This window comes from Ceratotherium simum, chromosome 33 (assembly GCF_057802395.1).
Source record: "Ceratotherium simum simum isolate JZ-2026a chromosome 33, ASM5780239v1, whole genome shotgun sequence".
In the NCBI taxonomy this organism is placed as follows: Eukaryota; Metazoa; Chordata; class Mammalia; order Perissodactyla; family Rhinocerotidae; genus Ceratotherium; species Ceratotherium simum.
Window position 1 is genome coordinate 14,095,770 of NC_141932.1, and position 25,470 is coordinate 14,121,239.

General features: G+C 39.8%; 1 pseudogene; it reads left to right on the forward strand.

The window, feature by feature from the left end:
- The first annotated feature begins 1,704 nt into the window (after window positions 1–1,704).
- LOC101396325 (sulfotransferase 2A1-like) lies at window positions 1,705–22,530 on the forward strand (annotated as a pseudogene).
- Window positions 22,531–25,470: the final 2,940 nt, after the last annotated feature.

Below are 25,470 nucleotides of genomic sequence, written 5' to 3' on the forward strand. Positions count from 1 at the left end.
ACTCCCTTTAGCTTGTGGCATGAATGTGTGAAGCCGTGGCCCTTAGAGTCCTTGACTGGGACATAGAAGGGTCGCGCCAATGAAATAACAATGCTATTCTGGATTTTCCATGTGGTGGATATGAGAATTCTCTTAGCCCAGTCCCTAAAGCCTGAAAGCATTTAATAAATTCTCGGATGGTTAATGATTAAATGGTAAAGAGAACTAGATTCTGTAGTCCAGTTAGAGTTTGATATAAATTCAACCCCACCTCTGTGTGAGTTTAAAGCACAAGAAGGATTATTCAGTGTATATTTCCTAAGAACAAAGATATTTCCTATAAACCACAGTAAAATTATACAAATCGGGGAATTTAGCATTGATGCAATACTATTATCTAATCCACATTGCCTATTCAAATGCGGTCAATTGTCCCAAGAATATAATGATAGCATTTTTGTGGTCCAGGATCCAATGCAGCATTTAGTTTACATGTTCCTTTAACCTGGAACATAGCCTCAGCTTTTCTTGGTTTTCGTAACAATTTGACAATTTGAGTACCGGCCAATTATTTTGTAGAATATCCCTCAATTGGAGTTTATACAATGTGCATTCATGAATACATTCAAGCCCAGCTTTCAAGTTTTAAATATGCCCACATAGAAATGGGTGAGAGTAAATTTACGGTAGAGAAATCTGACAGATGTTACCCCAGCTGGGTGATCAAGGTCAACATCAACAGTGATAGTCATGTGGACAGTATTCACCCCTGAAATGTTGTGATGATAATGGGCTTTTACCTCCACCATCTTCCTCCCCAAAACCCATAAGCCCAGTCTAATCAGGAGAAAAACATCCGGCAAACCCCAATAGAGGGACTTCTCCAAAATACCTGACCAATGCCCCTCAAAACTGTCAAGATCATCAAAAACAAAGTCTGAGAAACTGTCACAGCCAAGAGGAGAGATGTTGACTCAGTGTGATGTGGTGTCTGGATGGAACAGAGAAAGGAAATTAGGGGAAAGCTAAGGAAATCTGAAGAAAGTATGGACTATGAGAACTCTCTCTACTATCTTTGCAATTTCTCTATACAACTAAAACCGTTCTAGGGGCTGGCCTGGTGGTGTAGTAGTTAAGTTCCCATGCTCCACATTGGTGACCTGGGGTCCACAGGTTCAGATCCCAGTCGCGGACCCACACACCACTCGTCAAGCCATGCTATGGTGGCATCCCACATACAAAATAGAGGAAGATGGGCACAGATGTTAGCTCAGGGCTAATCTTCCTCAGCAAAAAGAGGAGGATGGGCAATAGAGGTTAGCTCAGAGCTAATCTTCCTCATCAAAAAATAAAATAAAATAAATAATAAAATAAAACTCTTCTTAAAAATGAAGCTTATGAAAAAATTTTTTTTAATTTGCCCACATTTCTACATCCTTGGGTTTATTATTGAATTCCTGGTTCCCTTTCATGAATTCAAACTCAGATTACCCAATAATGTTTTCTGAATGACTTCATGGTTTCTCAATATCATCAACCTTGGGACTGACCATCTATTAGTTACAAAAGCTACTTTTTTGGATCAGCAGTCACTTCTTCAACAAACTGGGAGAGATTAATAATTGTTCTATCTTTAGTATAAAAGCTGATCTCCCAGCAGCTGCCACAACCTCCAACAGAGGCTGCAGCTGAGATTCTAACACCAGGAACAAAGAGCTCATCATAATGTCAGGCAGGTTCGTATGGTATGAAGGGTTACCTTTCCCTACCGCGGGTTACACACCTGAAGTCCTGAGAGATGCATCAGAGACTTTTGTGTTTAAGGATGAAGATGTCTTAATACTGACTTACGCCAAATCAGGTAAGGAAGCAGGATCAGATACTGAGACAGGCTGTGGCCATGTCCGTCATTCACTCAGTAGGCGAATGGAGTGCTTTCTATATGCCAGACAATGCATGATGCTGTGGGGGAATAGAGCTGTGCCCTGATGCCATTTACATTCAGAGAAAAGGCTTCAGCCAGGCAGTTACACAGTAAGATGAGTGTCCAGAGGGGGTAATCTAAGGTATTAGGGGAACCTAGAGGAGTGAGTCCTAAGGCAGAGTCAGATGTTTGTATGGAGGAGTGGAGGAGGGTGACCAGTGAAGTCCTTACAGAAGAAATAGAAACAAAAAAAAGGTAATTATGTGAGATGATGGATGTGTTAATTAGCTTGATCATGGTCACCATTTAACAATGTATACACGTATCAAATTATTGCATTGTACATCTTAAATCTATACAATTTTTCTTTGTCGGTTATACTTCAATAAAACTGGGCAGGGATGAATAAAAACAACTATCGCAGCCAAAAGAAAAAAAAAAGAAGTAGAAGGAATAGCGTCTAAGTTGAGATGAAAGAATGAATGTGAAACGATTTAGTGAAAAGGGATAGTTTCACGTAAAGCTATCAGCATGGACAATGGCCTGGAAAAAGCCTGGCAAATTCAAGGGACTGAAAGGATGTGGATCAAGATTCTATGAGGAGAGGAGGGTAGAGGGACTGCAATTGGGCTGAGGCTAATGACATTGGAAGTGGCGAGGTGGTGAAAAGCCAAGGGCACTGGGAGCAGGTTAAAGGATTTAAGGAAATATCCAAAAGGTGGAAGCAACCCAAATGTGCATTAACAGATGGATGGGTAAACAAAATGTACTATGTACACATAATGGAATATTATTCAGCCTTATAAAATGAATGCAGTCATGACACACGATACAAGGTGGGTGAACTGTGAGGACATTAAGCCAGTCACAGATGGACAAATACGACAGGATTTCACTTCAGTGAGGTATCCAGAGCAATCAACTTATTAAAACAGAGAGTAGAATGGTGGTTGCCAGGGACTGGCAGGGACTGGCAGGGACTGGAGGGAGGGAAAGTGGAGAGCTGTTGTTGAATGGGTACAGAGTTTCAGTTTTGCAAGATGGTTGCACAGCAATGTGCATATACTTAACACTACTGAACTGTGCACTCGAAAGTGGTTGAGAGAGTACATTTTATGTCATGTATGTTTTATCACAATTATTTAAAAGTCAGATTAAAATGAGTGACCATCATTTTTCCTTCTTTATCCAGGAACGAACTGGCTGATTGAAATTCTCTGCCTGATTTCCTCCAAGGGGGATCCCACATGGATCCAATCTGTGCCCATTTGGGAACACTCACCCTGGGTAGAGACTGAACCCGGGTATAATTCACTGAAGGATAAGGAAGGCCCTCGCCTCATCAGCTCCCACCTCCCCATCCAACTCATCCCCAAGTCTCTCTTCAGTTCCAAAGCCAAGGTCAGTGCTCAATGGTCAAGATGTTTGGTCAATGCTTTCCACCCTCTAATGTGCCCGGGACTCCCCTGGAGATCTGGGTGAAATGCAGCCTCATCCAGGAGGTCTGGGGTGGGCCTGAGACTCTGCATTGGCGATGACACAGTCCATACTTGAGCACAAGGTGTAAACCCCTCCACAGGTGATACCAGCCAGATGTAAACAGGAGGGAAAGTGACATGATAACACCAGAATCTTAAAAAACCACGTTTTAAACCCAACCAGCATTTATAACTGTGTTATATACTAAATAACCCCACTCTGTGGCTCTAAAAACCAACTAGCCAATCTTAATTAAGTAAGTGCCTTCTGCACTTACTGGATAGAAACAATACACATAGAGTTGCCCACATGGGAAGCAACCCATTCATAAATCAGTGCATAAGCCAGGGATATTGCTCTGGCATCATGGCTGGTTTTTCTAACCACTATGTCTTCCTCTATATAGCTTTCTATTGAGCTCAGCAGCCACACAAATCTCTCATGGGGCTGACAGATTATCCCCAAGAGAGACCATGGATATCTAGGACCTACTGTATCTCAGATCGATTTTAGAAATATACTTTCCTGGAAGGTGCTCATTGGTTTGTGATTTTTAAAAATATTTTATGCTTAAATTAGACTGTGAAGCTTAGAATAATATTCCCCTTTCTTGGAAATTTCACAATATGTTGAAGCGCAATGAAGTTTTTTTTTTAACCCATCACTTCCCAAACTTATTGTTAATACACTTATTTCATGTGTCTTGTTGGTGTTTGTTAAATCCCAGCATGGGGAAACTGAGGCCTAGAGAGAGTTGGGGCCTAGAATAATGTCACAAAGAAAGTTGGTGCAGAATCCAGAGTATAAGTCACATGTTGAATGCCAAGCGTTCTTGCATGTGTGTGTCTGTATGTGCCCACTAATCTTAAGTGTTGGCTTGTTGAATCTTTATGTATGTACACAACTGGGTTAACTCCTAGCAGGACATTTGGTCCTGTTGAAAACATCCATAAAACATTTGGTCAACACCAAAAGGTCCTTGATTTTTTATTCTCTTCAAAACATACATTAGAGGGCCGGCCCCGTGGCTTAGCGGTTAGGTGAACGCACTCCGCTGCTGGCGGCCCTGGTTCGTATCCCGGGCTCGAACCGACGCACTGCTTTTCCGGCCCTGCAGAGGCCACATCCCACATACAGCAACTAGAAGGATGTTCAGCTATGACATACAACTATCTACTGGACCTTTGGGGGAAAAAAATAAATAAATAAAATTTTTAAAAAAAAACATACATTAGACATTTTGTCCATAAGACACTTGGTCCATGCCAACAGGTGCTTGACATTTAGTTCTGTCCAAAACATCCATGAGCATACTTGGTCTATGCCAAACGGTTTTCGACAGGACCAAATATCAAGAACCTTTTGGTGTGGGGACCCAATGTCTCCATGGACGTTTTGAACAAGATCAGATATTATCAAATATCAAGGACCTTTGTTGTGGACCCAATGTCTTATGGACCAAATGTCCTATGGACGTTGTGGACGGAATCAAACATCAAGGACCTTTGGCATGGACCAAAGGCCTTATGGATCTTTTGCGAGGACCAAATGTCTGCTAATCAGGTAACTACCTTCCAGATCCAGATTTAGAACATTTTCTCTCCCCCAGAAAATTCCCTCATGTGACTCCCCAGTCAATGCCCACCGGCAGAGGTGGCTACTACCCTGATTTCAAGCTCTATAGATTAGTTTTCCTTGTTCTTGAACTCCATATACATAGACATACACCATAAGAACATCTGCTCTGTATCTATGAATATAGGACAGTTTATTAACCCATCTCCTAGTAGTACACAAATATAAATATAATAGCACTCACCTTTTAAAACTTTTGGTTGCTTCCCATTCTAAGTAGACTCTGATCTCCCAGAGGGAAGTGACAATGCTTTCCTCTTCCACTGCTATATTCTTAGTACTACCCCAGGGACTGGTTCATAGGAACTTAAAAATGTATATTTGGTTAATGAATGCAATAACTAATTTATAAAAGAATGCATTGATACTTAGGCATTTTCTAAGAATTAGCCTTTTGTCCATTTTTATGAAGATCAAGAAGGATGGGAAATGACTGTATTAATTTTTTGTTATTCCACTTTTCTCTTTAAGGTGATTTACCTCATCAGAAATCCCAGAGATATTCTTGTGTCTGGTTACTTTTCCTGGAGTACTTCAAGTTTTGCTAAGAAACCAGTCACTGGAAGACTATTTTGAATGGTTCATCCAAGGAAATGGTGAGTGAACATAAAATATGGAAGCTGGGGGATTGTCAGAGGCCTTTATCAGACCTCATCTTATACCCAACCTGAGATCTCTACATCTCACCATCTGAGGGGTATAAGGCTCCATCACCATTGGAATGAAATTTTCGAAGTCCACATTCTCCCCTGCAGAGCAGCAGAGCCCCAGCCAGCTTTTCAGCTTGCCCCATCATAAACCATCCTAGCTATAGTCTGAGTCTCCAGGCCTGTCTGATACTAACACAGAGCACTTGTTCTTCTCTACTGTCCTAATTTGTGACTTTCTGAAAGTCAGCTTTTCATTAGATTCCTGGACAACACAGTCCTGTAGTCAAAAATGTATGGATTATCCTAGGATCTCTATACTTTTAATTACGCAGGATTTCTAGGCTTTCTCGGATATGAGAAATTTTGCAGTTTTTCTCAAAACTATATGATGAGTCCCATATCTCAGCTGTGATATATCTCCTTAACTTCAGCCATGTTTCTCTAACAGCCCATGAACATATTCACTGGACAGAGCCATAGATACTTCTGCTTCACTATGTTCAAAACTGAACACATTTCCCCCCATATCCCAAACTGTTCCCACGGCAGGTTGATCTTATGCAATAAATAAAACCACCCCTCACCCAAGATTAGCGTGATTCTGACATCTCACAAGTGTCATCTGTTTCCCACTCCCTCATGACCCTCACCACTTTGTTTTCTATTTAATCTCCAATTCCCACGACCATGATTAATATCTTCCTTCTGGTCTCTGCTGAAATGTCTCTGATTTGGGGAAGTCTTCCTTTTCAATGCTACATGCAAGATCATCCTTTCCCATCTCTATAGACTTCTCTCTACTTGTTCTTAGTACTCATTGCCAATGAATATTTATTCCATTTATTTTTTTGTTGCATGTGTCTCCCAACTAAAATGTAAGCTCTTTGAGTTGTTCATGTTTGACCCCACGTTGTAGAGTGGTGCTTGCCACGTAGTAAGTAGCTAATACACCTTGGTTAAATAATGAATATTTATTTGCCAGCCATCCATTTGTGCTTCATTAACCAGAGCCACTGTTATTTCTCACCTAGATTCGTATAACAGACTCAATATTGGTGTCCTCACCTCATGTTCTTTGTGCCTTCTAGGCTATGTTGCAATTATCTGTTAGATATTGAACAGGTCACATTTCCTGAATTGTTTGCCCTCATCAAAGAGTCCAATCTTTAAAGCCTGGCACGTGTATTTCTTATTTAGCTGATCCTGGGTGAACTCTTCAGTCCTATCTCCTGCTTTCCTTCAGGTTACTCTTTTAGAAAAAGCCAACACTGAAACCCTATGGTGGAAGCCCAGACACGAAGAGAATACCCCCCCCCTCATCAATGCTATATTTGATCTTGCCATTTGGTGTATGCAGGAGTCTGAATTGTGCTTCAGCTGTCAGGAATCCAGGAAAGTCCAATCAGTAGTCATGGGTGATGAAGACATATCCTGTAAACCTCACTACTATCTCAATTTCTTGCTTTCTGTCCTTTAAAACTTACACACAGGCCTCTTTCTTGTCCAGTCAAGAACAACCAACACCAAAATCTTTACTGTTGTCAACTAATACCAACATCCTGAGTTGTCTTCAGCCCTGTAGATGGTTGATCTGAACACTTTCCCCCATACCAGTGAAGAAATATTGGGAATTGAAGTCCCAGGAAATATGGTCCTTAGACCCAGGCAATAGGAGTCCCTGCTCTGGACCCTGCATCTTAGTGCAGAACTCTGGATCAAACATGAAAACAAAGCCTTAGGGGGTCCCCTGCTCTGGACACATCTCCTCCCCAGCCAGGTAAGGCATCTACAGGACTCCTGGAGCTTGCAACCCTTTCATCACCCATGCTCCAGGAACCTTGAACCCTGGAATTTCCTACGCAAAAGACCCCAAGCATGCTTTCATGGCCTGTGTGGTCCTCTATTCTGAGTCCCACCTCCCAAGGAGACCATACCAGCACCATGAGCACTGCTAGCTTAGGTTTGGCCAAGGGGAGAATCAAAATGAATGAACCATAATTGCTGTTTGCAAGCATCACTAAAGACATATTAGTTTTTTGGTCAGTTTTTCTCCCAAAACTTTGTATCTCCAAAGTTAGAAAGTAAATGAACTGTTTCAAGTTTCAGGCTATTGGGAATACTGCTTCTCTGGCGCACGTGTGCACCACTTTCTTTGTGGTTTATATGCCTGAGTGTAGAACTACTAAAGCATAGAGAATATAAGTTTTCAATTTTAAAAGATAATATCAAACTATTTTCCAGTGTGGTGGTATCAATTTATATTCCCACAAATAGCATATGAGAGTTCTTGTTACTCCATATCCTCAGTAACACTTGTTATTGTCAGTATTTTTATGATTGTCATTTTAGTATTTTTATAGAATAATTAAGGGATAATTGGCTTATTTTACTTTGTTTATCTCTTCATTTATAGACATTGTTTATCCCTCCTTTTATCAAAGCTCTTTTAATGTCTTACATGATGTTTTATATTATTTTTCTATAAAAAGCTTGCAATTCTCTTTTAGATGTATTTTGTTTCTTGTAGATTAATGACATCTTAAAATTACATTTTCCAGTTGTTTGTGCCTGATTTGGGAATGTAACTTATTTTGTATGTTGATCGGGTGTTCACCAATCTAATGAACTCTCTTCTTAATTCTCATTGTTGCCTTGTAGGTTCTCCTTGATTTTCCATGAAGTATAAATGTAACCTTTGAGTAATAACTATTATCTTCATTTCTAATCCACACATGTTGTCTTTATTTTTTCCTCTCTTATCTCATTGACCAGGCCTCTGGGACAATGTTGAATAAAAGTGATGGTAGTGATAATACCTGCCTTGTTCTTAATTTTAAAGTTAATTTTTAAAAAAGTGTTATTTTTGAACTTTATTGAGAAATATAATTGTATACCTTTAAATGTGATTTTTTGGTATACATTTACATTATGGAATGTGTACCAAGATCAAGATAAATAACACATCCATAACCTCACATAGTTAAATCTTTGTGTTTGTGTGTGGGACTCATTAAATCTACTCTCAGCAACTTACAAGTACATAATACCAAATTATTAACTATAGTTACCATGCTATATGTGAGATCCTCAGAATTTCTTCTTATAACTGAAAATTGGTACCCTTGCACTTACATCTCCCCATTTCCTTCTCCCCATATCCCCTGGCAACCACCATTTTGTTCTCTGTTTCTATGAAATCAGCTTTATTTGTATTATGCATCTAAGTGATACCACACAGTATTTTTCTTTCTCTATCTGACTTATTTCACTTAGTATCATGCTCCCCAGGTTCATCCATGTTGTCTTAAATACCAGGATTCCCTTTATTTTTATGTCTGAATAATATTCCTCTGTATATATAAAGAGAGGGAGGGAATGCATATATATATTTATATATGTATGTGTAAAATTTTCATTATCCATTCATCCATCGAAGGAAATTTAGGTTGTTTCCATGTGTTAATTACTGGAGACAATGCTGAAATAATGCTGAAATGAACATGGATGTGCAGATATCTCTTCAGCATGCTGATTTCAGTCCCTTGAGATACACCCAGGAGTGGGATTCCTGGATCATATGGTAGTTCTATTTTCAAATTTTTGAAGAGCCGCCATGCTATTTTCCTAATGGCTGTGCCAACTTACATTCACCACCACTGTATAAAGGATTTTCTTTTCTCCACATCCTTGCCAACGTTTGTTATCTCTTTCTTTTTGATAATAGCCATCCTAACAAGTGTGATGTGATATCTCATTGTGGGTTTGATTTGCCTTTCCTTGATGAATAGTGATGTTGAGCAGGTTTTCATATACATACTGGACATTTGTTTGCCTTCTTTAAGATTTATTTATTTTTATTTTTCCCCCAAAGCCCCAGTAGATAGTTGTATGTCATAGTTGCACAGCCTTCTAGTTGCCGTATGTGGGACACGGCCTCAGCGTGGCCGGAGAAGTGGTGCGTCGGTGTGCGCCCGGGATACGAACCCGGGCCGCCAGCATCAGAGAGCACACACTTCACCACTAAGCCACAGGGCCGGCCCTGTTTGCCTTCTTTGGATAAATATCTAGTCAGGTCCTTTGCCCAGTTATTAATTGAACTATTTGCTTTTTTGCTATTGAGTTGTATGAGTTTTTTATATTTTGGATATTGACTTCTTCTCAGATATATGGTTTGCAACTATTTTTTCTCATTCTGTATGTTGCCTTTTCAAATTACTGATTGTTTCCATTGCTGTGCAGAAGCTTTTTAGTTTTATGTAGTCCCACTTGTTATTTTAGCTTTTGTTGCCTGTGTCTTTGGTGTCTTATGCAAGAAATCACTGCCAAACCAATGTCAAGGATATTTTCCTTATGTTTTCCTCTAGGAGTTTTATGGTTTCAGGTCTTACGTTTAAGTCTTCGATCCTTTTCAAGTTAATTTTTTGAGTGGTATAAGATAGGGGTCCAGTTTCTTTCTTTTTCATGTGGATATCCAGTTTTCTGAAAACCGTTTATTGAAGGAACTATTCTTTCCCATTTGTGTTCTTAGTGCCCTGGTCAAAAATTAGTTGACTTTATATGTGTGGGTTTACGTCTGGACACTCTATTCTGTTCTACCTATGTGCCTGTTTTTGTGCCAGTACCATGCTGTTTTGATTACTATAGTTTTGTAATAGTGCTTGAAATCAAGAAGTGTGATGCGTCCAGCTTCATTCTTCTTTCTCAGGATTGCTTTGTCTATTTGGGGTCTTTGGTGGTTTCATACAAATTTTAAGAATTTTTTTCTACTTCTGAAAAGATGCCATTGGAATTTTGATAAGAATTGCATTGAATCTGTAGATTACCTTGGATATTATGGACATTTTCACAATATTAATAGTTCCAACCCAAAAGCACAGAATATCTTTCCTTTAATTTGTGTCTTCTCAATATCTTTCTTCATTGTCTTATAGTTTTTAGTCTGTAAGTCTTTCACCTCCTTGGTTACATTTATCCTTAAGTATTTTATTCCTTTTGATGTTACTGAAGAGAGGATTGCTTCCTTAATTTCTCTTTCAAGTGCTTCATTGATAGTGTATAGAAACACAATGGTTTTCTGTATGTTGATTTTGTATCCTGGAACTCTATTAAATTTGATTATTAGTTCTGCCAGGTTTTGGGGAGAGTCTTTAGGATTTTCTTACATATAAGATCATGTCATCTGAAAATAAAGTTAATTTTACTTCTTCCATTCTGATTTGGATTTTTCTTTTGCCTAATTGCTGTGACTAGGAGTTCTAGAACTATATTGAATGGAAATGGTGAGAGTGGACATCCTTGTCTTTTTCCTGATCTTAGAGGAAAGGCTTTTAAGTTTTCACCATTGAGTATAGTATTAGTTGTGGGTTTCTCCTATGTGACCTTTATTATGATGAGGAACATTCCTTTTATACCTGACTTGTTGAGAGTTTTATCATGTGAATGTTGAATTTTGTCAAATGCCTTTTCTGCATCTACTGAAATTCTTATACGAGTTTTATCCTTCATTTTGTCACTGTGGTGTGTCACCTTAATGATTTGCATATATTGAAACGTCCTTGTATCCCGTGGTGTATGATCATTTTAATGTGCTCTTAAATTCAGCTTTCTAATATTTTGTTGAGGATTTTTGTATCTATATTCGTCAGGAATATTGGCCTGTAGTTTTCTTTTCTTATAGTGTCGTTATATGGCTTTGGTATGAGGGTAATGCTGGACTCATAAAATGAGTTTGGGAGTGTTCCCTCCTCTTCAATTTTTTTGAAGTTTGAGGGAATTGGTTTTAATTCTTCCTTAAATATTTGCTAGAAGTTACCATGAAACCATCTGGTCCTGGGATTTTCTTTGCTGGGAGATTTTTTGTGCGTGTGTGAGGAAGATCAGCCCTGAGCTAACATCCATGCTAATCCTCCTCTTTGTTTGCTGAGAAAGACTGGCTCTGAGCTAACATCTATTGCCAATCCTCCTCCTTTTTTCCCCAAAGCCCCAGTAGATAGTTGTATGTCATAGTTGCACATCCTTCTAGTTGCTGTATGTGGGACGCAGCCTCAGCATGGCCAGAGAAGCGGTGCGTCGGTTGCCGCCCGGGATCCGAACCCGGGCCGCCAGTAGCGGAGCACACGCACTTAACTGCTAAGCCACGGGGCCGGCCCTGTGGGGAGATTTTTGATTACTGATTCAATCTCATTACTTGTTATTGAACTATTCAGTTTTCCTATTTCTTCCTGATTCAGTCTTTGCGGGTTATATGTTTCTGGAATTTATCCATTTCTTCTAGGTTATCCAAATTGTTGGCATATAATCTTCATAGCATATTTATTGTTCATAGTTCTCTTATGACCCTTTGTATGTCTGTTGTGACAGTTATAATGGCTATTCTTTCATATTTTAATTATTTGAGTCATTCTGATTTTTCTTAGCCTAGCTAAAGGATTTTCAATTTTGTTTATCTTTTTAAAAACCAAGCTCCTATTTTTCTTAATCTAGTCTGTTGTTTTCTTGTCTCTGTTTCATTTTTTTTCCTGTTCTGATGTTTGTTATTTCCTTACTTCTGCTAGCTTTGAGCTTAGTTTGTTCTTCACTTTCTAGTTCCTTGAAGTGTGAAGTTAAATTGTTTATTTGAGATCTTTTTGTCTTAATGTAGGTGTTTATAGCTATAAAATTCCCTCCTAGAACTGCTATTGCTGCAACCCATATGAGTTGATATGTTGTGCTTCTATTTTTGTTTATTTCATGGTATTCTTTTATTTCCCTTTTAATTTCCTCTTTGACTCATTGGTTGTTCCTTCCTCCTGCATTCACTTTATTTATTCATAAAACATAATTTAGATTAGTTCTCTCATAACAAAAGTGGTAAATTCTCTCAATATTTTGCATGAAAATGTCTTTCTTTTATGCTCATTCTTGAATGATAGTTTAACGAAGTAGAATTCTCATTTGGTAATTAATTTCCCACTACACTTCAGAGTTAAGAAGGGCTCAGGCATGGTAGACAGACATTAAAAAGTAAAAGAAGTAGTCGCCGGCCAGTGGTGCAGTGGTTAAGCGTGCACGCTCAGATGCAGTGGCCCAGGGTTCGCAGGTTTGGATCCCGGGTGCACACCGACGCACTGCTTATCAAGCCATGCTGTGGTGACGTCCTATATAAAGTAGAGGAAGATGGGCATGGATGTTAGCCCAGGGCCAGTCTTCCTCAGCAAAAAGAGGAGGATTGGCATTGGATGTTAGCTCAGAGCTGATCTTCCTCACAAAAAAAAAAAGTAAAAGAAGTAAATATGTGGGAAATAGAGTGAGAAGATTTATCTCCCCAAAATAGAATATAAAATATAGAGAGAGGCAGTTTTGAAGGAAACGTGCCTGAAAATTTCCTGTGTTGATGAAATCTCAGTTTGAAGAACCACAAAGCCTCAGAAAGAATTATTAGAAATAAATCTTCACCCAGTCTCTAGGAAAGCTGTAGCAGAAAAAAAGAAATAAAATCTTAAGCCAGAGCAAAGACAGATAATTTCCAAAGGAACAATAATTACAATCGCAACAATGAAGGCAAGAAGACAGAAAAGTATCCTCAAGGGCCGTGGGAATGACCTACCAACCAAAAATGCTAAACACTGAACCAATTAAGGGCAGCAAGAATATCATCCCTCAGGCCACATGGCTCTCTGGAGAGGATCTCCTTAAAAACCCTTGAAAACTGGTACAGAGCCTTCTCCAAAGGAACAAGGCTCATTACAGGGTAAATGCATGATGTTGGATAATCGTTTTCCATCTTTACTCTCATTCATTCAGCAAATAGTTAGACAGGCCTAAATGTGCCAGACATTGTGCTATTAATTCTGCCCACAAGAAGGAACATAACAGATGGATCCTTGCTTTCATACAGTTTGTAATCTACCCTCTCTTTCTGCCTCCCGGATATCAGTACCATATGGATCCTGGTTTGACCACACTTGTGGCTGGATGTCCATGAAAGGGAAGGAGAACTTCCTGATACTGAGTTATGAAGAGCTGAGACGGGTAACTATGGTTCTTATGGTTAGCACACACCCTCTCACCACCATCTTCACTCCTCTAACTCCATTCCTCTGAGTCTCTATTCCACCTTTGTGGTCAGCATTTAGCCTTATGAATGGTCATTAGGAGTGAGAATAGCTCCCTGTCATCATTGCCCTACTTCTGGTTGACAATGCCCAAGCTTCATGCTCTCTTTCTTCATCTGTTCATCCTTGTTTCATCTTACAACATCTAAAGGTGTTTTTTCATAAGCCAGTGGCTTATGCTCACACTGGCAGTGGTTCTAAAATTTCTAGGGGTAGGACACATGATGCTGCTGATAACCTACTAATGGGTGGGGACTGAGGAAGAAGATGGGACTAGGTGAAATAATATGGGTTCCAGAGATATGTCCAACTGCCTGACATCCAAGATTGACTTATAGAAGAAAGACGAAGTCAAGAAATCAGTCTGTGCAATTATTCTGACAGGCCAGGTACTAGACTGAATGGTGATAGGCAGGAAAATTTGTCAGATGATGGTAAAAGCCAGTAATTAACTATGAGTGGTATCCTGGAGAAAAGAGAAAATAATGTAAACACAGGCTTTTGCTTCTGAGAAAAATCATTTCCCATCCTCTTCCTTTGGCTACTTCTATCAAATCCTCTGTCACCTCCACATAAATTTCATTTTTACCAAGAAGACTTTTGTAGCAGAATTACCTACCTCAGGTGCATGCTCCCATGCCTTCCAGTAATTATGCTTTCAAGTGGCAAAATAAACTTTTATTGTAGCAATTTCTACGGGTGTGTGTCCTCTGCTTAGATCATGAGGGCTCATGGGATAAAGAAACATTTTAAAGCATTATAGCTCTAAGAGGAAGGTCTATGATTCAAAGCAAAGTTTTTCTGGTTCTAAAAGGCATTTTCTTTTAATAATCTCCCAGGATCATGTGTCAAGTACTAATTATTGAGATAATATGTAAGAAGATATTATGATACTCTGTGTGTTATACAAATGTCAGTTATGGAAATGGTCTTAATTGACGGCACAGCCAGGATTTGAAATCAATCCCTTCGATCTTTGTCAAGTTCTCCCTGAAACTCTCCTTGCTTAATCCTGATCATAATTGTCTAGAAGACTCTATAAAAGTCTCTTTAGAGAACTCAGTCCCTATATTTACCATTAAGGCATCCTGAACTAAACTATACTAGGAAATCCAAGTGGATACTCCATCTTTGTATCCTTTGTGCTCCTTGCTCTTTAGCTTTTCCATTTCTTCCTCCTAGTCAAAACCAATCAATCGCTTCTTGCTTCTCACATTGTTCCTCTCTTTCTCTCTCCCTCCTTCTCCTCACATTGTTGTTTTCTCCTTCTCACCTCCCTTTTGTGTTCTTTCTCTTTCATATCCTCTCTCTTATTTTTTCTTCTTCTAGGACACAAGAAGCGCTGTAGAGAAGATCTGCCAATTCCTGGGCAAGTGTTATGAGAGGTTCGGGGATTCGATCGGAGACGTAAAAGACACTTTCCACTCCAAACAAATGGACCGAAGGTATATTTTATTATATAGAGGATAGTAAAGGCGACAGTCTGCAAACTGATCCAAATAGGTCAAATATTAAGAGGGAAAAAACATCAGCCCGACTGGAAAGGGAAAACACCCACATCGGCTGAAGAGAAATGACACAAATCAACCGGAAAGAGAAACACCAGGTTGACCAAAAAGAGAACACATCAAATCACTTACTACAAATCAAATCAATTACTTCACATCAAATCAGTTACTCACAACATCCACGCCCCACTGCCGGGAGAGTCCTGTCAATCGACGCGGCTGGGCAAGGATCACACGTCCTGGGCAAGGTGTCCCTTCCACAGGTGGAACTCTCACTAGGGCTCAGTTTCCAGCAGTTTTTATACCATCAGTAATTTTCAGAGTAAGCAATTACAGAGTTTGCAGAGCAAGCATTTAGTGTTCCCATGCACAAAATTGTTATCAGTGGCGTATGTGCACTGAGCCCCCTCGCTAACGTCCCAGCACAGTAGTTGTGTACGTGCATTGTTCTCTTTGGTTATCGTCCTAGCCCGGCACAGATGGCCAGTCCATCCCGTGCTACGACGCTCCAAGAGCCTTGAAATGTTACAACTTGCAACTCCCTCCGTGAGAGAAGGGCCAGTTCCCACCACGCAGAAAGCAGCTTTTATATTTCTTTTTGTGCTGGTGGCTGTAGGTCAATGGAGCGGCCAAACATGGCTGTACTCATGTCAAGACAGCAAGAAACTAGAACCAGAAGAACTGAACTCCCTCCTCAAGAATAGCTCCTTCCAGGTCATGAAAGAAAACAAGATGTCCAATTATTCCCTCCTGCGTGGTCAGTATTTAGATGAGGAGAATGGATCACTTCTGAGAAAAGGTGAAAGAAAATGCTCTACCTTCAAAATGTATCAGAATACGTGGAGAGCTTTCTCGTGCTTACAGTAGGGCACACAGTTGGGACTAGGGAGTGTTTGAATTTATCCACTCTAATTGCTTATCACCCAGAGAACTTCTCAGATGCTGTTATCAGGGAGTCTCTTTTCATAGTACTGATGTAGTCTGCAGGCACTTGGAGAAAGTTGATTAGGCCTGCGATGATCATCTGATTTATGTGAGGTCATTCAGATTCTCTCTCTTCAGAATTTGACGTGGGCCATATCCGTTCTACAAACAGTGACCAGGTGATTCGCTACTCCTGCCAACTTGCCAACTGCAAATGACCTGGGAAATGAGGACAAGACTGGGGATGGTCATATTGGTGCTACCCCACTGGTGATTTAGCATGGAGAACTATCCTGAACAAAGAAATGTATAAAGAATGACTCAACCAAGAAAAAACAAGGAGATCCTTTTCGCTTAGCTGAGGGCCTATTTTGCTATCAGACGTTGTAAGACGCCCTCCGACCCCGTGATGAGAGATTAATCATGTCCATATCCTTGGGCTCAAGATGAATGAAGAGTGTCTACTACATGGAATAGGAGCTTAATTTCACAGAAATATATAGCTCCAATACATCCAGGATGGTGATCCACGGAAGGAAAAAATTAAATGATTCAAAAGACCTCAGTCAAGTGGCTGCCACCCAGGGCAGGGGGGATAAGGATCACCAACCCCGTAGGCGATGAGGTCAGAACATCAAGACAATGAGGCTCATTCTCAATCCTTAAAATCTCATGGAATTTGCCATGCTAGGTTTTGGATTTGCTGGGGATCCATGATCCCTTTCTTCTTTCTGAGTTCTCCCTCCTGGAATGGAAATATCTAACCTACGCCTTTCCTACCGTTGTATTTTGGGAGCAGATAGCTTATTTGTTTCACGGGTTCACAGCTGGAGAGCAATCTTGCCTCAGGGTGAATCCTTCCTCCACTCTCAACCATGCCTGGTTTACGTGCTATTTGGCTGATTTTTGGACTTAAGAGTTGGTGTTGGAATGGATTTAGACTTCTGGGTAGTTGGAACGAGGTGATATGTTTTGCATGTGAGAAGGACATGAAGTGGGGTCAGGTAGGCCAAAAGAAGGAGGGTTCTAGGCTGAATTGTGTCTCCACGAAATTCATATGTTGAATTCCTAAACTCCAGTGCCTCAGAATGTAACCATATTTGAGATAAGGTTTTTAAAAAGGTAATTAAGTCAAAATGAGGTCTTCAGGGTGGACCCTAATCCATATGACTAGTGTCTTTATAAGAAGAGGAAATTTGGACACAGGCATACACACACAAAGAGAACACCATGTGAAGATGGCCATCTAAAACCAAGGAGAGAAGCCTCCGGAAGAAACCAACCCTGCTGACACTAGATCCTGGATTTCTAGCCTCCAGACTGTGAGAAAATAGATTTCTCTTGTTTAAAAAAAAGACCTCTAGTTATCCCAGCCTTTGACACTTTACTAAACTGGAAGTAAAGGGAATACCCAGCATAGAGAGATTGTCCATTCTTAGATTTCCTTTTATGCATCAGGGTTTGGCAGAGTTTAAAATGTTATTTTTACTACAATGCTTGTGGGACATGGATAATAGGACAAAAGGTGGTTGCTTAAGAGAGAATGGCAATGGAAATTAACAACCCAGATTTTTGGAAGGGACAAAATAGTGTGGATGTAATCGAATTTGGTGTATAATTCAATGAGTACACCCACTATTTCTTCTTGTCTAGGATGACACCTCCAGAGGTAACCATGTTGCATTTCAACCTTTTCCAATTACTCGTGGATTTGTTATATGGCATAGAGAGTTGAGAGGGATAGATATAATAATGACAAGAACAGTTCTGGCTACAGTGTGATTATTATTGCTGAGCTGATCTGACTCCACATGTAGCTTGTAAGTGAATCATCACAATAATCCCATGGGGTGTTATTTTCCTCAGAAAAGTGTGACAACTGATGCAGCTAGTAAGACACAAGTCTCTTTGAAAACTGGCTCTATGATGCTAGAGACTGGACACAACCACCATGGTTTACGACTTCACTATTCTAGGACAGAGTAGACTAAGAATGGATAAGTGGGTGAAAGAAAGAAAAATAAAGCAAGAAAGAAAGGGATGAAAAGGAATAATATGCTGCTTCTCTGTCCCAGATCTGATCTATGTCCTTTCTTTCATCTGAAAGATGAAAGATTAATTTTAAAAATTAATTATATCAATTATAATTCAATAACTTGTTATATGAATCATGATGTCCTGAAAAGCCATATCAAATGCTGGCTGTTTTTGGTCACAGGCTGATCTGTTCCGCCTACTTTCACGATGTTTGGGGCACTTTTCTGCTCAGGACACAAGAAAAATACTCTTATTGTCCCTTGGGGATGAGACTTAGGAGAATCCTGGCTGTTGAAGTCGTCCATTAGTGGCGACGTATCTGATTTTCAGATAAAAGCAATAGTTTTCCGTAATCAATTGTGGTTATTATTATCCTTGATGATTTTTATTCTAAAGGATAATGCCTGGCATGGAGTAGACATTCTATGACTTTTGTTGAATAAACAGAAGGAAGAATTAATAAAAACATAATAATTTATTAAAGAAATGTGGTATAAAGTATAATAATCAATGAGCTGGTGACACTTTGCCCTACCAATTATGACATATCTAAACATAGTACAGATCAGAATATCAAAGTTGTAGGAGTATAGCTGTTACCACTAGAACAGTCAACATCTTAAGTATGACCTGAAGCTCCAACGAATTTTATCCACAACTTGACATCATTTTGTCTTTATTATATGTTAGTGCTTCACAGAATTTTTTAAAGGTGTCTTTATACCCAAGATGTTATGGGTTGAACTATGTCCCCCACAAATCCATCTGTAGCAGCCCTGATCTCCAGTAGCTCAGAACGTGAGTATATTAGGAGAGAGGGTCTTTACAGAAATAATTTAGCTAAACTGAGATCGTTAGAGTGGGCTGTAATCCAATATGACTGGTATCCTTAAAAGAAGAGGAAATTTGGACATAGACTCATACAGAGCAATGAAGACATGAAGACATAAAAGAAGACAGCCATCTATAAGGCAAGGAAAGAGGCCGGGAACACATCTTTCCTTCATGGCCTGCAAAGGAACCAACTCTGTCAACACCTTGATCTCTGACTTCTGGCCTCCAGAACTGTGAGAAAAGGCATTTCTGTTGTTAAAGCCACCGAGTCTGTGGTGCCTGGTTACAGCAGCCCTAGAAAACTAATACACAAGAGTTTGGGGAGAATTTTAAGAGACAAGCACTAAGGAGAACATAAACAGAAACTTACATCAAAAAGTTTTCTAGGATTTTCAAAACAAGTAGAATTTAGGGGCCGGCCCCATGGCACAGGCGGTTAAGTGCGCTGCGCTCTGCTGTGGCAGCCCGGGGTTCGCTGGTTCGGATCCCGGGCGTGCACCGACGCACTGCTTGGCAAGCCATGCTGTGGCAGTATCCCGTATAAAGTGGAGGAAGATGGGCACGGATGTTAGCCCACGGGCAGTCTTCCTCAGCAAAAAAAAAAAGAGGAGGATTGGCAGATGTTAGCACAGGGCTGATCTCCTCACAAAAAAAAAAAAAAAATGATTAGAATTTAGAACTTCCTGCATAGAAACATTAGATTCTCTTATCTGGACTGCTGATTAATAGGGGGCAGCCATATTGAATTTATAGAGACTCTGGTGCCTCAAGAGCTCTTTCTGGCTTCCCAAAAGTCAGGTGTGTTGTGGATGATACACGAGCCTAAGAAATCAATAATAATAAAAATTGTTGTAAATATGAAAATAATGATGAGCATGAAAGTAACAGTGGATGTTTCTAGGTCACCAATTATTTATTAGACATTTTGTTATGGCATTTACATCCATATAAAGTATATAATTCATATTTTATATATTAATTTATATACAATTATATATTATTATCTTCCATAGTAATTTAATTAATGTACTAATTTAGTTAATATATTAATATAATACCTAAGTATTAATTTATATGGTATAGAAATAATAATATAATTGTATAATTAAGAGTATGGCTTCTGGTGATAAAACCTTTGGCTTCAAATCTACATCTATCACTTTCTAACTGTGTAACCTTCCAGGTCTTTCCTTCTTCATCTGTAAAATGGAGATAATAATAGTACATTCCTCATTCTTTCAGTCATCCTGTCAACAAATATTTGAGTACATACTATGTGTCTATGACTCTTTGAAACACTAAGTCTATGGCAATTTAAAAGAAAAGCTTGTGATTTTCTAAAACTTACATATGTTAGAGATACATGCCATAAACAAACACACACACACACAAGAAATACATATAGCATATCATACGTGATAACTGTTATGAAGTATAATACAGCAAGGATGGGTATTTACAGTTTTAAACTGGGTGGTGTCCATGTCTGACCGGGCAAGAGAAACAATAGAAAAAATAAACAAATGGGACTACATCAAACTAACATCTTCTGCACAGCAAAGGAAACCATCAACAAAATGAAAAAACAATCTAACAATTGGGAGAAGATATTTGCAAACCATACATCTGATAAGGGCTTAATCTCCAAAATATGTAAAGAACTCATGCATCTCAACAACAAAAAAACTAACAACCCAATTAAAAAATGGGCGAAAGACCTAAACAGACATTTCTCCAAAGAAGATATACAGATGGCCAACAGACACATGAAAAGATGTTCAACATCATTAACTATCAGGGAAATGCAAATCAAAACTACAATGAGATATCACCTCATGCCCGTCAGAATGGCTATAATTAACAAGACAGGAAACAACATGTGTTGGAGAGGATGTGGAGAGAAGGGAACTCTCATACACTGCTGGTGGGAGTGCAAACTGGTGCAGCCACTATGGAAAACAGTATGGAGATTCCTCAAAAAATCAAGGCTAGAACTACCATATGATCCAGCTATTCCACTGCTGGGTATTTATCCAAAGAACTTGAAAACACCAATGCGTAAAGATACATGCACCCCTGTGTTCATTGCAGCGTTATTCACAATAGCCAAGACTTGGAAGCAACCTAAGTGCCCATCAAGGGACGAATGGATAAAGAAGATGTGGTATATATACACAATGGAATACTACTCAGCCATAAGAAACGATGAAATCCAGCCATTTGTGACAACATGGATGGACATTGAGGGTATTATGCAAAGCGAAATAAGTCGGAGGGAGAAGGTCAAATACTGTATGATTTCCTTCATTAAGTAGTAGATAATAACAACAATAACCAAACACATAGAGACAGAGATTGGATTGGTGGTTACCAGAGGGGAAGGGAGGAGGGGGGAGGGCGAAAGGGATAATTCGGCACATGTGTGTGGTGATGGGTTGTAATTAGTATTTGGGTGGTGAACATAATGTCGTCTATGCAGAAATAGAAGTATAATGATGTACACCTGAAATTTATACAATGTTATAAACCAATGTTACTGCAATAAACAAAAAATTAAATGCCAAAAAAAATACTAAATAAAATAAACTGGGTGGTGGGAGAGAACCTCACTGAGAAGTTGCATTGGAGTAAAGATATCAAAGAAGCAAACAAGCAAGACATGGATGTATCTGAGAGAACAGCATTCCAGGAAGAAGGGACATGAAATGCAAATAGCCTGAGGAGGGAGAATGTTTGAGGCAGAATCAGAAGACTCAGTGTGAAGGAGTAGAGTGAGCAAAGGGATGTCATAGGAGATGGAGTCCCAGAAATGAAAGGGGCCAAATCACCTGAAGCCATAAGCCTTTCACTGAGTCAAACAAGAAGTCCTTGGAGACTTTGAGCAGGAAGGGATGTGATCTGGCTTAGCTTCTCAAGGCATCAAGATGGCTGCCATGCTGAGATTAATTTATGAAGAAGAAAGATCAAAAACAGAGAGACTAGTTAGAAGTCTAATGCAATAATCCAGGTGAGACATGATGTTGGCTTGGGCCAAGGTAGTAGAAATAGAAGTGGTGAGAGGTGGCCAGATTCTGGATGTATCAAATGATATGGGCACAGTACTCCTGATGAATTGTATGCAGGATGGGTTGGGAGAGAGGAGACTATAAGAAATTGTTTCCAGGCAGGTGGAAGTACAAATGGGTATGATTGCCAGGCAGTATAAAGGCCCACCAATGAGCCATTGGTCATTCTGCCATATCAGCTACAATTTCCATGTCAAGTGGACAGAAGGGATGAGTCCAGGAGGAAATGTGCTGGTGTCTTGAGACCTACCCCTCGATCTGATCTGAGTCTCTATTTCATGTTTGTCAGGCATTTCTGGGGACTGGAAAAATTACTTCACGGTGGCCCGAGCTGAAGCCTTTGATAAAATATTCCAGGAGAAGATGGGAGATCTTCCTCGAGAGCTGTTCCCATGGGAATAATGTTCAAAAACTTCTGGATCTACTATGAATATTGATATTTGTTTTCCTGTCCTTGTATATGTGCATGACAGGAGGTAATTGCATAAAACCCGTATTTCATCCTGGAGCCTCGAATTATCAAATTCTTGCATCTTTGAGGACTTGATTGTTAAAAATTACCAACGTACCCCTCATTCACTTTGTGGTATCCTAGCTTTTTAAAAATGTTTGTAACATTTCATAGATACAGAACGGTGTGGAAATAGCATAAGTATTATACAAAATTATGTCAAAAATTATCAATAAAATTAATAAGCAGTTATGAGTCCTTCTTTTTCAATTGCACGTACCTCCACAATTTATTAATATCCTGACTTAATGTATGTGATTCCCAAGCTAGTATTATTCTCTTCTTAGGTGGTGTTTGACCATAAACAATATATGGCATTTATGGAGGCTGTTAAAACTTAGGTAAATGGCATAATGTGTAATGCATTCATCAACTGACACTTCCACTCAGTGTTTTATATTTGAGTTTCATCCGTGTTGATTATATAAGTAATTCAGTATTAGTATTAAGACTTATAATTTAGTGACCACTCCTCCTGTGAGTGAATTTGGGTTTCTCCTCACCAATTTTTCCCTACTTAAATCACTGCCTTGGTCCAACATATGACCTATCCTGGAAAATATTCCATATGCACTAGGAAGAATGTGTATCCTGCTGCTTTTGGATGGAATATTCTGTAAATCTCTGTGAAGTCCATCTGGTCTAATACGTAGTGTAAGTCCAACATTTCCTTGCTGATTTTCTGTCTGGTTGATCTGTCCAATGTTGAAAGTGGGATATTGAAATCCCCTATTATGATTGTGTTGCTGTCTATTTCTCCCTTTGGGTCTGTTAATATTTGCTTTATATATTTAGCTGCTCCTATGTTGGGTGCATAAATATTTACAAATGTTATATCCTCTTGTTTGAATGACCCCATTATATAATGTCTCTTATCACAGTCCATCTTAAAGGCTGTTCTGCTGATATAAGTATAGTTACCCCTGGTTTCTTTTGGTTTCAATTGAAATAACGATGTCTTAATAAATCTAACAAGATTTAAATCATATCAAGCATGTTTTCCAAACACAATGGTATAAAACTAAAAAACAACTACAAGAAAAAAAACTAGAACATTCACAAATATGTGGAGATTAACAACATGCTACTGAAGAACCTGTGGGTCAAAGAAGAAATCAAAAGAGAAATAAAAACTATCTAGAGACACATAAAGATGGAGATCCATCTTCTGGAGGGTGGAAGTCTGAGTTGAGGTCCCAGTGTGGTCAGTGAGGTCCCTCTTCTGGGTGGCAGACTTTTGCTTGTATCTGAACATGGTGGAAGGGGGTGCTAGCTCTCTGGGGTCTCTTTGATCAGGGCACTAATCCATTCATTAGGGCTTCACTTCGCTTTCATGACCTAATCGCCTCCCAAGGGCCCACCTCCTAATGCCATCCCCTTGGGCATTAGGTTTTCAACATAAGAATTTAGGGGGACACAAACATTCAGACCATAGCACTGGTAGAATTCAAAATTGTGAGTCACTCTGGAAAACAGTGAGGCACTTTCTTACAAAGTTTTGTCCTCTCGTAAATCAAGTCCCATCAACATTTTTGAGTCTGGCTTCCTTTACTCATCATCATGTTCATGAGATTCACACCCACGGTCAATATCTCACTGGGCAAATGCACCAAAACTTATGTTGTCCCTTATATTTTTGATGGGCGTTTGGGAAGCTTCTAGCTTGGGTTTATGACCCTGGATGCACCTGTGAACGTGTCTTTTTGTGTGTCTCTTGGTGAACATTTCTTGGGTAAACACCCAGGACTGGAATCACCGGCTCATACGACGTGTATGCATGAGGATTTAGTAGCTGCTGCCAACTGTTTTCCAAAGGGGTTGTTCCAATTTAAATTCCTGCCAGCTGTGGTTCCTAATCTTTGCAACACTAGCATTTTCTAGCTGTTTGGACGTAGCCTTAAATTGCACTAATGGAAACGAATGTAATGGTGCCTCTGTCTTTTCCCTGCTTTTCTCCCATTGCTCGCGGAGCATCTCTCCCACCCTCCCCAGGGCCCCAGCTCTGGAGCAGTGCTGTGTTGGTGCCCCCTGGTGACCCTGATGCCTCACGACCGGCATGTAGTTGCCTTGTCTCTCCCCGTCGCATGGGTGCCCCTGAATGAACCACATCTTTGATCTGACCCAACTGTGTCTCTCGACACATTGTTTACTGTAACAACAATTAAAAAACTGCACTAGTTCAGGGTTATTTCCTGTTAGGCATTTTATTTAGAGAAACTTCAGACAAAGAGGCAAATAAAATGTTTTCTTTTTACAAGCAAAATTACTGGTAGATACTGTATTCAATTAGTAAGAAAACGACGATGAACATTGTCTTTCCTGTCATACGACTTGATGTATTTATATGGATTTCTGCAAAAGGGACACTCACATACAGCAATTTTGAATTTTCTTTTAGTGAAATAAAGGCTTGGTATGGTCTTAATAATGACAGTGATATATTAACTCAGTCCATCTACCCCTCAGCAGAGATTTGACTGAGAGCAGTTCTCAAGCTTTGCCCTTTGGAATCTCCTGGGAGCTTTAGAACATACTGGTACAGGCTTCCACCCCTAGAGACACTGCTTCATTGGCCTGGGGTACAGGAATGTTACAACTGCCAGGGACGGGACCATCCCTGGTGGCGTAGTGGTTAAGTTCGCCTGCTCCGCTTCAGTGGCCCAGGGTTCGTGGGCCCAGATCCCCGCTGTGGACCTACACACAGCTCATCACGCCATGCTGTGGCGGCATCCCACCTACAAAAGAGGAAGATAGCCACAGATGTTAGCTCAGGGCCAATCATCCTCAAGCAAAAAGAGGAAGACTGGCAACGGATGTTAGCTCAGGGCCAA